The 16,078-nt window shown below is 34.0% G+C and overlaps 1 long non-coding RNA gene across 1 annotated transcript in view; it reads left to right on the forward strand.

The window, feature by feature from the left end:
* LOC120525201 overlaps positions 1-16,078 on the forward strand; it is a 139,350-nt gene that overhangs the window by 3,308 nt on the left and 119,964 nt on the right. The window lies entirely within an intron of this gene.

Raw genomic sequence — 16,078 nt, forward strand, 5'->3', positions numbered from 1 at the left:
TGTGTGTTTTTCTTTTAAACTGCTTGCTGTTGTTATGCCTCAAGTTTAGGCAACTCACAAACTTTGACATTACGTTTTAGTTTTTCCGTGATTCCTTCCGAACCAATGGGGCTCCAAATAATGGTTTAAGCCCAGGACCCCAAATCCAAATCTTGCGCATATAGTGCTGTCTAGACATCATGGACATCACCAAGTTCTGTAGTTGTCAGAAACGTTTTAAGGAAAAGATTGCACATCCATCCTGAAGTTACTGTAATCCTTAAATAAGTATTAGCCATGAGGTTACTGGTCATTATAGGATGTCATAGAGGACTTTGGGGCGAAGTTCAGGAAGGTAAAACAGTAAATGAAAAAATTCTCATTGTCACGTCAGTCCTTACGTTTTGAATACATGTCAGTCGTGAAAGCTCTGAAATGATTGTGTTATGTTTAAGTGATATAATGTATAATGCACATAGCTACACAGTCTTTATTTTTATTTTCATATATCTTTAATTGTGTATTTGCCTTAAATCACCTATTATTATTATTATTATTATTATTATTATTATTATTATTATTATTATTATTATTATTACCCTGTATGCAATCTACATATGTTTAGGTTGCCAGTTCTTTGATCTATTTTATTAAACAAAGGCATCTGTATTTTTACATCCATTGTTTGTGCATTTTTGTAGTATGGAATGTTTTGGGGTGGGGGTTGCCAGAATTGAACCTTAGGCTTCGATTGGCACGGCATGCGAAAGTTATATTGAAGTAAACACGGCCCACGCGGCACAGAACTAAAATTGGGCAAATATGCTGGGAAGGCAGTATTTTTAATCACCATGTCAAGCTACAACAATTAACTTTTAAATGAAAATAACTATTTTAATTAAGCTACAACAAATAAATGAAAATAACTTTTAATTTCTATGATCATTCTTAGTAATAATAGCACAATTGATAACATTTCCTTTCTGTTATCCCTAACATTGCTGAATTTGATTAATAACTTTTATGTAACATAATACCTTAAAATTATGGACATGAAGAGAAATGACAAAAGTAAAACACAGACGTGTATTTTATGCTTTTAGTTTCTCTCTTGGTTTCACTTACAAGGCACCCAGGAAGTTACTGAGGTTTTCCGGCAAAGAACTGAAATGCTGTAAAGTAGATCAGCATCAAAACGTTTGAGAAAAAAAAGTGTATTTTTGATCTGATGATAGACAAGAGAAAACTCCAAGTTTTAATTAATTTCAGAATACATAGATGTAAAAAAAATGGTTCGAAATAAGTAGCAGATAAGGAGGCTCCGCTTTCCAAAAAAAAAAAAAATCCATTACACATTCTTCATACTTCTCAAAGTCCATTTTCTCATATCTCAGCATGTCCAGATGCTGTCCAAGAATGTTTTAGAGGAGCCCTCAGATTTCTGTTCTGCACTCTTAATGTGGTATGGCAATTTTTTCTCACCATGCAGCCACTAAATGGGTTCCCTATTTATTTCCAAATTAGGCAAATGATCCTACAGCAGATATGAAACCTTAATTTTATTCACACTTATAAACCTGCTATAAAAGTGAAATTGATTTAATTCAGGCCTTATGTAATGGTACACATATAAATGGGCAAAACATAAATGAAAAGGGCATCTGGCATTCAGTTCTCTGCCTAGTATTTTCTGAAATTCACCTTTGACCAAGAATTTACATTTTGGTGCATTACTACTATCTCCAGTTTATTCTGTTAGTGCAGTGGTTCTCAACCTGTGGGGCGGGCCCCCTTGGGGGGTGCAAAGTAACAAAAGAATGAAAAGTATAAAAAAAATGTGTTGAAACCAAAACAAATTAACTTAAACTACATTCCGATACTAGAACAATAAATATAGAGTTAGATAAATGTTGATAAAAGTTAAGTAGATATAATAAAATATGCATCTACATTTCAAAAAAATGTTGGGGGGGGGCGCGATTAAAACTGTTATGAAAACTCGGGTCGCAAATACTTAAAGGTTGAGAAATGCTGTGTTAGTGTCTTTTTCTTTCTCTGTTTGGTCTTTCACCTCTGTTTATAGGTTATCTCTCTTAAGTGTCTGCACAGCCTTCATCAACTCTTGATCCTCTGGAGACCTCTTTTTTACAGGAATAGGGTTGGGTAGGGCAAGGGTAGTGGACACCATAGAGGCTATGATTTTTCCTTTTTTTATTGTTCATTTTATTGTAAGTTTGGCAAATCCTTATTTTGCTATATTTGTCCTCATTTTCTATTTGATTTTAAAAAAGAGTTAATCTCAGAAAGGAGTATACTATGTTATAATAGTGTCTCTTCATTTGATGTAACCTCTATTATATTATTTGGTAGATCGTTACAGATTTTGGAGCTCCATAACTACAAACTCATCTTCCCACGGATATTTGATCTATTCTTGGAATTTTAAGGACTGTTTCTGGTAATCCCATTTTGTAGTATAGGCAATAAGAGTTTTAAGTTGAAATGACACCAACCAATTTATGACTTTATACTGGGTGTCAAATATGGAATTTTAAAATTCAGATTTATATAAAACTGAGCCATGTCTATTTTTCTTTATTGTTATGTTCATTAGTATTTCTAATATGCTGTACTGATCCAAGCCTATTACTGTTTTGGACTCAATTTTCCTTAGTGGCTTTTTGTTATGTGTTATTGTGACCATAATGGGGTTTTTCTGTGTTCCACTTAGGCAGGAATGTGGGAAAGGTTTGAATGGGTTATGTCTGTTTCGGTCATACTGGTGGTTTCCTGTGTATGTGACTCGAGATGGTCATGCTTTAACTATTTATTCTGTTCTTTCCTTTCTGTTTCTTGTTTCATACATTATTTAATTTTCCATCACCCATGTGGCTAACCTAAAACTATTTCCTCCTGGAACATTTGGGTCATCATTTAAAGGTTTAGAGATTGTGTAACCTATTTTACCTATGGCAGAAAAGACAGCTATATTACTGCAGGTATCCAGATTGTTTGAAATAACAAATGCTGTAACCACTTCTTTCTTTTCAGAATTATATAAATGTGGAGTGATCATTCTAGAGCAACTAAATTTACACTTAGCATTGATTTTGTTATTTGCTGGCAGAAATAATTAAGGGAAGTATTGCGTTATTTCATGTCTACTGCTAAACTTGCTCTTGCTAAGTTTTAAATTTCAAGGCCTTTCATTTCTGGTATTAATGCAGATTTATACATTAATCCACTATTATATAAACTTCACAGTTTCTCAGTCAGAATCATATCCAACATAGAACATGTTCATTATGCAGATGAATACATAAGTAAAATCTGGTTAATGAAAACTGTTTCATTTTCCATTCATTCAACTCTGCTATGCTCATTGAAATTTCAATTATTGTTTTTGCATAATACTGACTTTTTCAGTAAAAGCTTCCACAAACTGAATGGATATATTTTTATTAACCTTGACTATATAGGATTCCCCTTTTGTGTGGTTGAGTGTTAAATGACAAAGCTGCAGATTTGTTTTGAAGCCCACATCCTTAGTGATTATGCACCAATGTGTAGAAGACCATGAGCAAAAGTTATTAGATTAAAATTAATTTCCTAGCTGCTCTAAAGAGAGGAATTTGAATTTCACCAAAAATGAATGGAATATTATACATCCAGTGCTAAGCCTAATATATCATTGGCTCTTAGACTTCTGAAAGGTGTGTATATTGCCTCTATTTTAGATATCCAAACCAAATCACAGTTCCTGCCAGTAAACTTATTTTTGAAACAGGTTTATGCTGAGATTTATATGGTTTGTATGGTTTTCTGGCCTTCTGAATTCATTTCTAAGATTAGTTTTTTTCTGTTTCATTTTTATTTAGTTAAGATTTATTCATGCATTTTCCCAAATCCATTTTGTTTGTTGTGGGCACTGCCATATTGTGATAGTTGCCAACTCATTGCTAAGGAAAACGGACCAAAAGTGAGAGATGTGTGATGTCATCGTTGCAATTAAATAAAAATGAACATGTACACTTTTTGGTCATCCAACTTTACATAAAGATCATTTGAAGTTTGCAAGTGTGTGTTTTGTTTAGCATTCCTGGCTAAAAGACTTTTTGGCTCCAAATTATACTATGTATTTTGGGCTTCAAACCGATTGATTTGACTCTTTGTTTAACAAACGTGGCTTGGCCTTAAACACATTTTTCATCATCTGGTTACTACTTAAATTTCCATCTGATAAATTCCATAGCAGAACAGGAACTCTCTTTCCAGGTCTTTCCATTCCAGCTGACTATTGTTAAGTTTTATATTGTCACTAATTTCATTTAGCACCATGATGATCTCTCCACTCTCATCAAATACTGGTATGAGGTCATATTCTTTCTCTACTTTGTAATGTAAAAATACTTCCTATCACGTATTCTGCTTTAGTCTATGACAGGTATAATGGGGGAATGTCATTACCCAAGTTTGAATTATTTCAGTAGGTATACACCCTTGTTGGCAATTTTAACTTTAAGCCTCCCCGTTAACCCACCATCCTTGCTTAACAGTGAATGCAATTTGAGTCTCTCCTTCTTCCTCTTTCTTTCCCTTCACTGTCGTGATTTTGAAGCCATAAATCCCTAACGTGTTCATCTTATTTCTTTTGCCATTTGTCCCACCATGCTGGAAAACTGGAGTTGAACAAGACAAGTCCAAAGTAATTAATTCTAGCAAGGGTTGTAACCAAAGTCTAAATATGCTGAACTAGTAATCTGTCTACACAAACCAAATATCAATGAGGAGAAATGTAAGAATTTCTATATCTATAAAGAAATCATGAAAAATTAAGAAACATGTTCTTAATCTGTCTTGCCTGGTTAAATAAAGGTAAATAAAATAAATAAATAAAATAATAAAAAAATCACACAGACTAGCTGTTATGCCAGGCAAGAAGAGATGTTTAAAAATCTGACTTTGAACAGGACAAGAACTTTAATCAAATAACACATTGTAGTCGAAAACACAAAAGCTCCAGTAATCCTAAATATTAAAGCCAATATGTAATCCTAATAAAAATGAATCACTCTATTCAGTAACTAGTAACACAAAATGCACAAGCACACCATTTAAGTTTGTTTCAGTATGTTATCCACAATCTTAGATATGGACTGTACTAAGAGTTGGTTTGTAAAGCATTGCACTTTTGACGTTATAAGAGCGCCACAACAGTAGAGACTCAAAAAGTGTGGATATATTAAACACCAAACATAATAATAATTAAAATAAACTTTATTCCAAACATAACAAATATACAAAATAATTATTCCTGAATGTACAAAACCTGACAAAAAATAAAAGAATGAAAAGAAAAATGTATTTAATTAGGAATAACTAGAAACAAATTCATATCATTAGATTAACTACCACTATAAATGTTTTTTATTGTTAGTATCTGGAATCTTGGACAAGCAAAGAAGCACAATACAGATATAGCTAAGACAGTGCTATCTCAAATTAACTACAGGGGATGAAGGCTATAGCACGACACAATAGATGATACGTGTTATGACCTGTGGTTGTTACATGGTACAAACCGGGATGGAAACTATATACAGACACTACCTAGAATGGCAGTACCTACTCATAAGAAAAAGAAATGAAGGCACACCCTGGCAAATTTTGTTTTTAGGTATTTGAAAATTATCTTATATCATCCAATAAATTAAAGATATGATTTATATGTAATCCAAAGCCTTCATCAGAAAAATAAACCAAGAAAGTACATGGATTAACCACAAATAAAAATTTGTTAGCATTCCCACTCTTCAAAACTATTCAGATATGGTGGCAGGTTCAAAGACACATGGGCTTCTACCTGGGTTGACAGCCCAACTGGTTCTGTCAGGATGTCAGCAGCCTGGAGACATTTTTGATAGTTCAGGGCTGAGGACATTCCTGTGGTTGAAGTCTAGATTACCTGTTACCACTTCTTTCATCGTTTACCTTCATTTTAGGTATTTCCATAAGATACAGAGCGGTCTACTCTTTTCTCCACTCCTTTTCCATCCTATCTTGTTTTTTAATCTCACTTGTTCTCTGCCTCAACATTTAGGGCCTGTGTCTGAACTTTATACTACCTTGCATAAATTATAGTCAGTATGCAGTCTTGCCACTCTAGTTAGTCTGGAAGTGTGGTCTGCTGCTCCCTCCCCTTTAACCTTGTAACAGTATTTTATCTTATTTCCTCTAAAAACCCTAATCACGAGCATACCCAGTATAAGTTTGTATGCAGCTGTATCTTATACTATGAAAGTGTTATGCCATACGTTTGGTTACTCACCTTTACTGACAATTTTGCTTTTTAAATACCCCTGTTACTTCTTTCTTCATGTTTTACTAGTTCCCTATTTCTCTCTTGTCTGATTTTTGGTCTGTGATGTTTTTTTCTTCAGTCCTCTATTGTCATTTCTTTCTCACTCTATATCTTTCTCTTCTCACTTTCATTTTTCCTCTATACAGTAGTGGCTTATCTCTCTTGTCACCTCTGCCATCAAGGAACCACTTCTCTTGCACTACAAATCACATAATTTGAACAAAGAATATGGATAGGAAGGTCTTTACCGGAAATGTTTTAACCACAGAGTACATTGATGGAAATGCTGGAATAGAAATGGAGCATTTGAAAGAGATTTGAAAAGTATGAAAGTCATTGTCACACTTTATCAGCTCGTTTTAGTGTTGTTTTTGGAAAAAATGATCAGCAGGTCAGAGATTGGGCCAAACTTTAACCAAAAACTTACAGAGTCTGCCCATTTTATGGGACTGTTGAATTAATTTTACCTTACAAAATGTTAGGTTTCAGCCCAGGGTCCCTCCCCGGCTGGTGTTCAAATTTCTTTTTTATGTTTATTTGCACATGTTTGATTAATTTGTTTGTGTTAATATCGACTCCGGCACAGACTTTACTATATAGAAACCAGGAGTGGGTAGGTGGACTGATGGCTGAGGTCTCCAGGACTCTGACTTTGTTTTTGATTTTCTCTTTAACAATTTTAATCTCCTCCATTGTTAACTGGCCAAAGTTTGCCAGTCATTTAATGGACAAATATTATTTCCATTTTAAGTTTGATCATTTTATATTTTGTTCTCTGTGTGTTTTAACAAATCTGTATTTATATGTGCACCAGTTCTATATTTAGTAATTTGTATATTCTATACATTCACAGAATTCAGCACCTGCACTCAGTGAAGGGTGCAATACAAAAAAAAAGATAATGCATTGTAATATTTTTACTGTATTTATGTTTATTATTTGTTTTGTGATAATTTATTTATTTTGTGCATTTAAATTGTATGTGTCTATGCTTGCTCTGTAATGTTCCATGTATTTTGTAGGTGGTTCCCCCAGTGGTGAGACCACCTGTCCATTTCTGTCAGGGGCTACCCTCCACCCTATAAAGTCTGAGGAGGCAGCACTTAGTGGTGCAGGTAAATGTTCTTTTGTGACTATTGTATTTTCCCCCTTGATTTGTATTTTTGTGACTTATTTGCCTTGGATTGCCTTTGTTTGTTAAGGCAACTCCTTCTGGGCCTTGTGCGCTATTCATTATTTCAGAGCATTTTTAAAAAGAAATCTTATATTTATAAAGATTCTTTTCCCCTTTTTTGCTTCAGGCTGAAGACCCTTGTGGGTCTTTTTCAAACAGTGTATGGGACATTTGTGCCTAAGGACTTCCCATTCATGATGCAAAAGAGCAGCTTTAACATTTAGAATGATTATTTGCTGATTCAAATATATGCCTTAAATAGAAGGCTTTTAGAAGTCAAGGATTAAAGATATATTTTTAATTCATTTCTACCTTTAAGAAAATACATTTTTGAGCCAAGCATTATAATTTGATATTCTTATTGTTTTCTCTGTGACACCAAGTTTACTGACTTTGATGTGAGCAGTTAACAGAAAATAAACATGTATATTCATTAGTAACAAGGCATTAGCTACTCCTCTGCTGGTAATATTTTATCACTGGTAAACTAAAGAGCTTTACCCAAGGTTTAACTCTGTATTTTAGCTAAAAGAAAATAAATGAACCTGTAATTCACAAACTTATTTCCTTGCTAGAAACACAAAACATGGCACTAGGAATAATTTATATGCATGAGCAAAATATTAAAACAAGTATAAGCATTCCAAAATAGCAGAAAACATCAGTCTGTGGAGTAAAAAGTCCTGACCTATGCAAACCATCTGGCCCAGTGTTATGATTGTTTTGAATCGTACTTTACAATCAAAAAAGTTATGTGTCTGGCAAGAAAAGAAGGTTGTATTCCTTCTTCAGTTCTAAACTGTTTAGCAGTCATAACCAGGCAGGGGTTCATTAGGTGAAAAAGTCTGCTACCAAAACCAAAATTAGTACCAAAATCAAAGTCAAAAAATGTTACCAAGTGTAACAAAAGAAAGTAACAAAATAAATGTGAGCCAAATGTTAGGAATATACCCAAATACTTTGATACATGCTAAAACACAACTGTCACATTTTATAGCAGTGGCATTGAGATATATGATGGCAACTGTATATAACGTGTTGACACCAGGGACAAAAAGAGAGCAAAATGGAAGCCCCCATTACAAAATCAAAGTTGCATTAAACAACACTGAAATTTAATGAAAATAAATATGTTGTGAAAAAACGCATAGGAATGTTACTGACCCTCGCAAAATCATGACACCTAGTGACTAACCTACAGTACTGGACTTCAACCCATTCAGCCTTTGTCTCTGAATCACTAGAGCTGAACGAACTGAAAGCCACATGCTTTCAGGGCTGTCTTAATGCATGGGCATGCTGGGCAGTTGCCTGGGGGCCCCACGATCATAGGGGCCCCATGCCAATCTATTTATGTTGTGACTTGATGAGTGGTTGTGTAGGTAGGGGCCCCAGTGCACTGCTATGCCCGGGGGTCTATAATGCTGTTCAGACGGCCCTGCATGCATCGTCCCCACCTCCTGCATTCCAGAGTGAACCCTAAAGAGAATGGCATGATTGTAGCTCCACCAACATTTGGCCAGCTTGCTTTCTGAGTTTAATCTGATAACAAGAAATGTTTGAATCAAAGATGAGCTGACGTGTCCACAAAGGCTCCTTTACATGAAAAGGTACATTAAATGACAAAGAGTGCACACTCCATCCAAAGTAAAGTTCACCAAAGCAAAGACACACACAATTCCATACAGTATCAGGCATCATCTGTGGTGTTGTAAGACTGTTTATCTGAGCCAAGATAAATTATAACTCTAGTATAGGCGGTAAGCAATTAGCTGACAATCTGTTTTGTCATTTTTAATTATTACTGTAAAAAAAGAACATGATTAATTGTGTCAGTTAAACGTCTGGTTTTTACAAGATAGTAATTCATTCTGAGAGGCAAGTCTCTTGTATAGCTTGGCCTAACAATTTAGTCCTCTTTCACCATGGCCATACATTGCAAAAAAAGGGTGAGTTGACTGTAATGTTACTATAAAAATTCCAAAAGTAAAACAGTAAACAAAAAAAGCTTGTAAAATCAAGAGAACTTGGAAAATCTGTGCACAAACAAAGGGCAGCTAAGCTCTTCCATGTTACATGCTTGTATGCCTCAAATCCCGTCTTTTATGTTGATTTATAAGCAGTTATATTTTATATATTTTATTAACAAATTGTACGGTATGATTTTGTTTATTAAAATAAGTGTAATTTAATTTAGTTCAGTTTATTTTTGTATCACGCTCTTCACTGGGTGCGAGAGCAGAGCGTTGGGTTAAAGTCACAGGTAATTATGAATACAAAATTTATAGATAACTAATTAAATAATGAGTACATATAAAGACATAGATTTGTTTAAACAGGCAGGAAATGGTTAGAAACTGATCAAAATAAATGGACCGCAGCACTGTCTATCCATTTATTAGTTGTTGAACTATTACACAATTTAGGTTTAATGGCCAGAAATGCAACCTAAGTAAGGAAAATAAATGTCTAATTGTTTTCATTACCAAAGGGAATACCAATAAATAACTGATTGGTTCAATCCTTCTCATCCACATGAATCCTACAATATTCTAATTTAAATAATTGTTTGCTTCCATTTAATAAATTTAGATACAAACAGCACGAAAGGTGTTATGTAATTACGCATTAAAAATATGCATTATGTGCAAATGTGTACATTCAAATCATGATGGTTAAAAGAGCAGCAACCCCATCTACAGTATGTCTGTATAGCCCATGTTAACCACTTAAAAGTAAACCTTTTGATATAAATAACATAATAAAACAACTTTTTCCAGTACAGAGGCTCAGGGAGATGATGCGTGAACTGACACCCACCAAGGGGAGGAAAAGGGAAAGATCATTCCAGTGAGCACAGTCACACACACTAGCACAATGGGTCTCCAAACAGCCTAAAAGCTAGGGGACCTCCCAAGAGCAATAAAGCCAAACTGTGTTTGTCACACAAAATAAATATTGACATCAGATTTTTATTACCACCCATTTCTGAAAATATATTGAGTCTTTACTTTATTTGTAAGACTTCATCAGTAGGTCAAATTACGAGTTTCTGGGTCAGTTCTATTAGTTCTAGGTTGATCATTTACATTCTTATGCATTTCAATTAACATGAGTATAAGAAAAACACATACTGAAGACTCCTGCTGCAGTGACACTGGGTCAGTCCAGGTTTTCTTGACTTCTCAGTATCCTGCTAGATACAGTATAGCTTACTACACATTTAAGACTGATGTTTGGTCCACATATTAGGAACCGAATAACCAGCTGATGAACATCCGCTGTTAAAAAAAAGAAGAAATCACAGCTTGAACACCCCTCGCCTTAAAAGCAATTCTGTGTGACCAGTGTTAATTCGTTGTCAGGCAGAATCGTATTATGTGATTATATCTTTTCAGTTTTGTATTGTAAACATCGTGCTTATGTAGCATTATTAATATGTTAAAGCAATAGTGACCGCAGTAAAGGGGATGCCAGAGAGTATTTTTTGTCTAAGTGTTTCTATATTCAAAAGGTGTAGGCTGAGGATTACTAAAAAAGACTACGTGGTGTAGTGGTTAGACTCCGAGAACAAGGAAGACGCCACCCTAATAAGGAACTTAACCATCTGCATCGTCCAAAGAACCTCAGACAAATAAATGCAAAACAAACTTTGGTGGCATAGATGTGTTGCGTCTAATTGAGCTGTACATAATGAGACATCCCGAACGCTCCGATGTAATGCTATCGAAGAGTTCACGTTCTCTCGGTCTAGAACCGAATACTTCATTGTAGGACTTAATGGAATGATGTCAATAAAAACATCGTAAAACAGCGCAATATTACCTATTAAAACGTTTTCTAATTGTAAACTATGATGCTATATACGAATGAACTGTGAATATGGTTTTGAGAGATTCTTCATTCAGAAAAGTCTAATCTTCGTACACGTTTTATTTCTCAAAGATTCCAATATATTGCGCTACATCATGGGTTATTCCTACGTCCTGAAAACGTGGAAGCAATGTCAATCCTTAACACTAAAGTATCTTGGTGTGAGTGCGTGTGACGGGTTATGACCAGAGGAGAAATGACACTCTGTCACTGCGCGGCCATGAACTAGAATGAACGAATTCAGCAGTGCAGAAACGGATACATGTTATATCATTAGTTTTCACCCACCGTCCTAGAGAGCATTTAAGGTTATTTAAACCCTTTAAAAGGTAAATATTATATTGCCATAATTGCGCCAGTTTCGTGTAACTTGGACTTTGTTGATGCTTATACAAATAATATATAAATATAAAAAGGGAAAACAACATAATTTTTAGACCTTATTCTCCAAGAGCCAACCAAAAGCAATTTAATGCAAATACTCATAGGCATTATTATTATTATTAATAATATTAATAAACTGACCTTGTAAATGTGAGTGTGAATGTGCCTTGTGATGGTCGGATATCCCATCCAAGATCGATTACAGTCTCGTGCCCAGTGCTGCCGTTAGCCTTTGGCAGTCCACAAACCTGGATGGAAATATGTATTGTACTGTACTAATATGGAACTATCGGTACTAATGTACCTAGAATTAATTATAACTGCTGCAATATTTTTGTATTACTATTTTTGTTATTATTATCGTAACAAATAGGTAGTAATAATATTTTAATGATTACATTTAAAATGTATTAAAAATTAATATTATTCAAAATAAGTGATAACAATTATTTTGAGTTTTTCCTGTACTGTATACTTATATTTTTTCAAATTATTATTATTAATCTATCCATCATAATGCATTGATAATTCCTATTATTATTGCTATTGTTATTGTTAACAGTAACAGAGGAAATAATATTCTAATTATTATTTTGAGTTCTTCTTTTAGTACTGTCTTTTTCAAATTATTGTTAATTATGCATTGATTATTATTAATAATAATACATTGGTAATTATTATCCTCAGTAGTAGTACTAGTAACTCACAGAATATGTATTTTTTCAAATTATTAGTTTTGCCTTCTACTGTTACTAAGACTTGTTCCAATTATTTTTAATAATATTTTGAAGAATATAACTACTACTATGTCTTAATAATAATAATTAATATTAATACAATAAGAAAAATACAAATATTGCTGCTGCCACTAATAGTAATATTACACATATAAATGCTCATAAACTGTAGTGGCTGAAGAGAGGAGCAGTAATAAGATTGTCTCTAAGGTTATTGAACAGCTCCTCGTATTAACCAATACTGTACAGTACATTTCTTGCATATATAAATATACTGTATTGTGGTGAAGTATGCAAATACAAATTGCATTATACTATTGTCATTGTTTATAAGAAAGCCCAAGCTGACTTGCAACATTTTAAATATAATGGGTTACATTTCTTATGTTTTCTCCAATTGTAGCAGAAGACAGCTGAAGTGACTGTTCAGAGCCTTAACAACTAGGCAACACTCTCTGCCATATTACACACTTTGTGTTTGTGAGTTTTTTCCAGGTATTCCAATCCTTCCCAACCCTGAACTGGATTTAACCAGTTTAAGAATTTTTACATGATGTTACTACAACTATGTCTAATTATTATTTGTTCTAATATAGATAACTTATGAATTCATATAATAATTATAATAATAATACACTTTTATATCAATGCATGTTATTAGGCATATATTATATATTAATATATTATAAGTTTGCACCTCAACTTGTCCTATCATATTTAATATTAACTAACTATAGAAAGAATACAGTCTACTTTGCACATGCACAAGTTGAAACACGATAAAGCATCATTATGCATAATATGATTTTGCTGCATAAAAGCCTCTAAAACCACTGGCAACATCGTGTAACTGCTACAGATTAGCAAAGAATAGATATGTGTGCCAATAGTAACATATCTAATAGAGTAATGACAAATTTAGAAATATCTGCATCTTCCATTCAGCGGAAGTTGTAGATATTTTAATATTACTTAAAAATACTCTGTAGCATAAGCAGAACTCAAATGTATATGTCATTAGTCAAAAATAAATTCAAAAATATATCAAAGGGAAATTCTATAACAAGCCTTTTTCCTATTGTGGGGTGATAAATAAATGACCTTTCTATGAAAGTTGGTGTCTCAATGTGAGTCTTACTTACTTTTAAATTAAACACATAAAGTGAATGGGGTTCAGTTTTTTCACAATTATGATTAATCCACAGTATGCTATAGTATAATAAAGTATGGCATAGCATAGCATGGTATCGTATAGCACAGCATAGGAAACAATTCCTGTAAAGTCCATGAATATGAGTCTCACCAGCAAGCACCAAAAGGTAGTGCCCACTCACGCAAACACCCACATGGGGTCCATTTACAATCTCAAAGATATCTAACATGCATTTCTTTAGAATATGGGAGGAAAACATCCATGAAATGTATTTCCTAATATATCCTTCATTGTGGAAAGCAATATTCTACATTGCATATACAAAATTTGTCAATAAATAATTCTTATAATTATATTTTCTTTTAAACAATGCACTATTCTTAATTAACCACAATTTGCATCCAAGATAAAATTTGTACAAACACAAGTTAATGTCCAGATATTTTTAATTCCGTGTGCATTTTAATTGTGGAGCAGTAACCATCTTAGATAATGTAAATACACAAATCAAGATTAAAATATTAATAAGAGTGGAGACCTGTTTCCAGATATTTAATTTTAACGTAACTCAGCAACAAACCTGCAGCTATACAACAAGTAACAGTCAGCTAAGCTTTATTTTTAGGATTGACCATACCAATCTTGTCTAAGCATTTTTGAAGTTTAAGGGCATGAGGCGCTGAAGAAAACAAATACAGTAGTCTGGTAATTTAAAGCCACAGCTTTTTACACAGATAATTTTTGGACAAATTAGTGGGATAAAGCTGTCTTATACTTCCTCATCACTGAAGAGTATATAATGTTGAGTCTGTTGACAACAACCAAAAGTATTGCCGTTATTGAGCTCATATGATATGTGGGCACATATCATATGGGTGACTTTGTGTCAGATCACACTTGAAGACACCAGTTAGTTTCTCACTTTAATTATAGGCTGTGACTTTATCTCACAGTTGACTCTGTGTTCACAAATGAAAGGCAGTAAACACTTGTACAGTTACTTAGCATTAACACATACCCAGACAGACACAGGCATTCATGCTCCTGGATAAACCAAAGTAAAGCCAACGCACACTCACACTGGTGCACACCTTAAGCAAAATGCAAAAGCTGATATTGTTGTATCTACACATGATAAGCACATAATTCCTCCATGGTGAAATACAGACACAGTCTTACATACATTCAGTTCACATCTGCTCCCACATGTCAAATAAATCATCCGTCCATTTCTAAGAACACAGTTGAGAGAAGTGAGGCACAAACCAGCCTTGTACAGGGTGTAGGTCTCACTCGTACAAACACACACTCTAGTATAGGTGTACTCTACTGTGGGTGGCTCATATTGTCAGGTGTTGTCATTGGTGATGTGTAAGTGTTTTTTGAGTTCTTGTTACATAACAATACCTTGATATACCCAGGTAGCCCTTATTTAAAAGTGTTACTTTGGAAACAGTTACACTGTAGCCTGATCTTTTGAGGAGTTTCCTTACATCAAGGTATCAGTTAGGTATACAATAAAACCAGGGTGCACAAAAAAAAGCACACAGAAATACACAGGATGACCAGGCTCAGATATAAAGCAGGAGTTTTCAAGTTCTACACCAATTTGTTGCCATCAGATCATCCAATGAAGCTTTACATAAAAATACATGTCATCATGAACATTTATGAGAAAGAGCTCCCTGAAATCATTAGAAATATACTTTTAAGCTAAATCAAACAATCAATCTTTATTTTAGAAATGTTTTAAACTGTCATTAAAAGTGACACTACAGATTAAAAATGATTACAACGTAGGACCAAACATACTGTATAAACTCAGCAGTTAACACAGAAAACAAATAACACGAAAATGGAGCACAGCCAATTACTAGGAAATGATTGAAAGTATCTGTGACAAGCTTTAAACTACAAGGACCAAAAGGAGCGGTGTAAAACAAACACAGCTCGGGTGTTAAACTACAATTGAAGGGCTAATAAACAGAGCAAATGAACAGCATACATGCAACAAAAGTATTGATGAGGCAGGACTGGGTCTCATGTTAATATTTATCAAGAATAATTCACATATTCAATGAATAATAATCATGCATCATTTATTGGGAGCAACGATCCATCTGACTGTCCACGTTGTAGCAGTTTTCCTTTAATTTTTACTGTCTGTTTTGGTGATAACACACAGAGAGGTAAGCAGAAGTAACACACTTAGTCCCAGGGAATACCTCTGTCATTTATACACTCACACACACACACACACACACACTTATCTGCTGACAAGATAACAGCTGAAATCTATATTTACATTTCCCTGTCACTTAATGCAACATTTTGCTAAATCTGCACAGAAATGGAAAGCCTAATTCAAGTATGTGCATACACACCATATTTTCCCTTCTTGCATGTTTTTTCTTTGA

This window comes from Polypterus senegalus, chromosome 3, assembly GCF_016835505.1.
Source record: "Polypterus senegalus isolate Bchr_013 chromosome 3, ASM1683550v1, whole genome shotgun sequence".
Lineage (NCBI taxonomy): Eukaryota > Metazoa > Chordata > Cladistia > Polypteriformes > Polypteridae > Polypterus > Polypterus senegalus.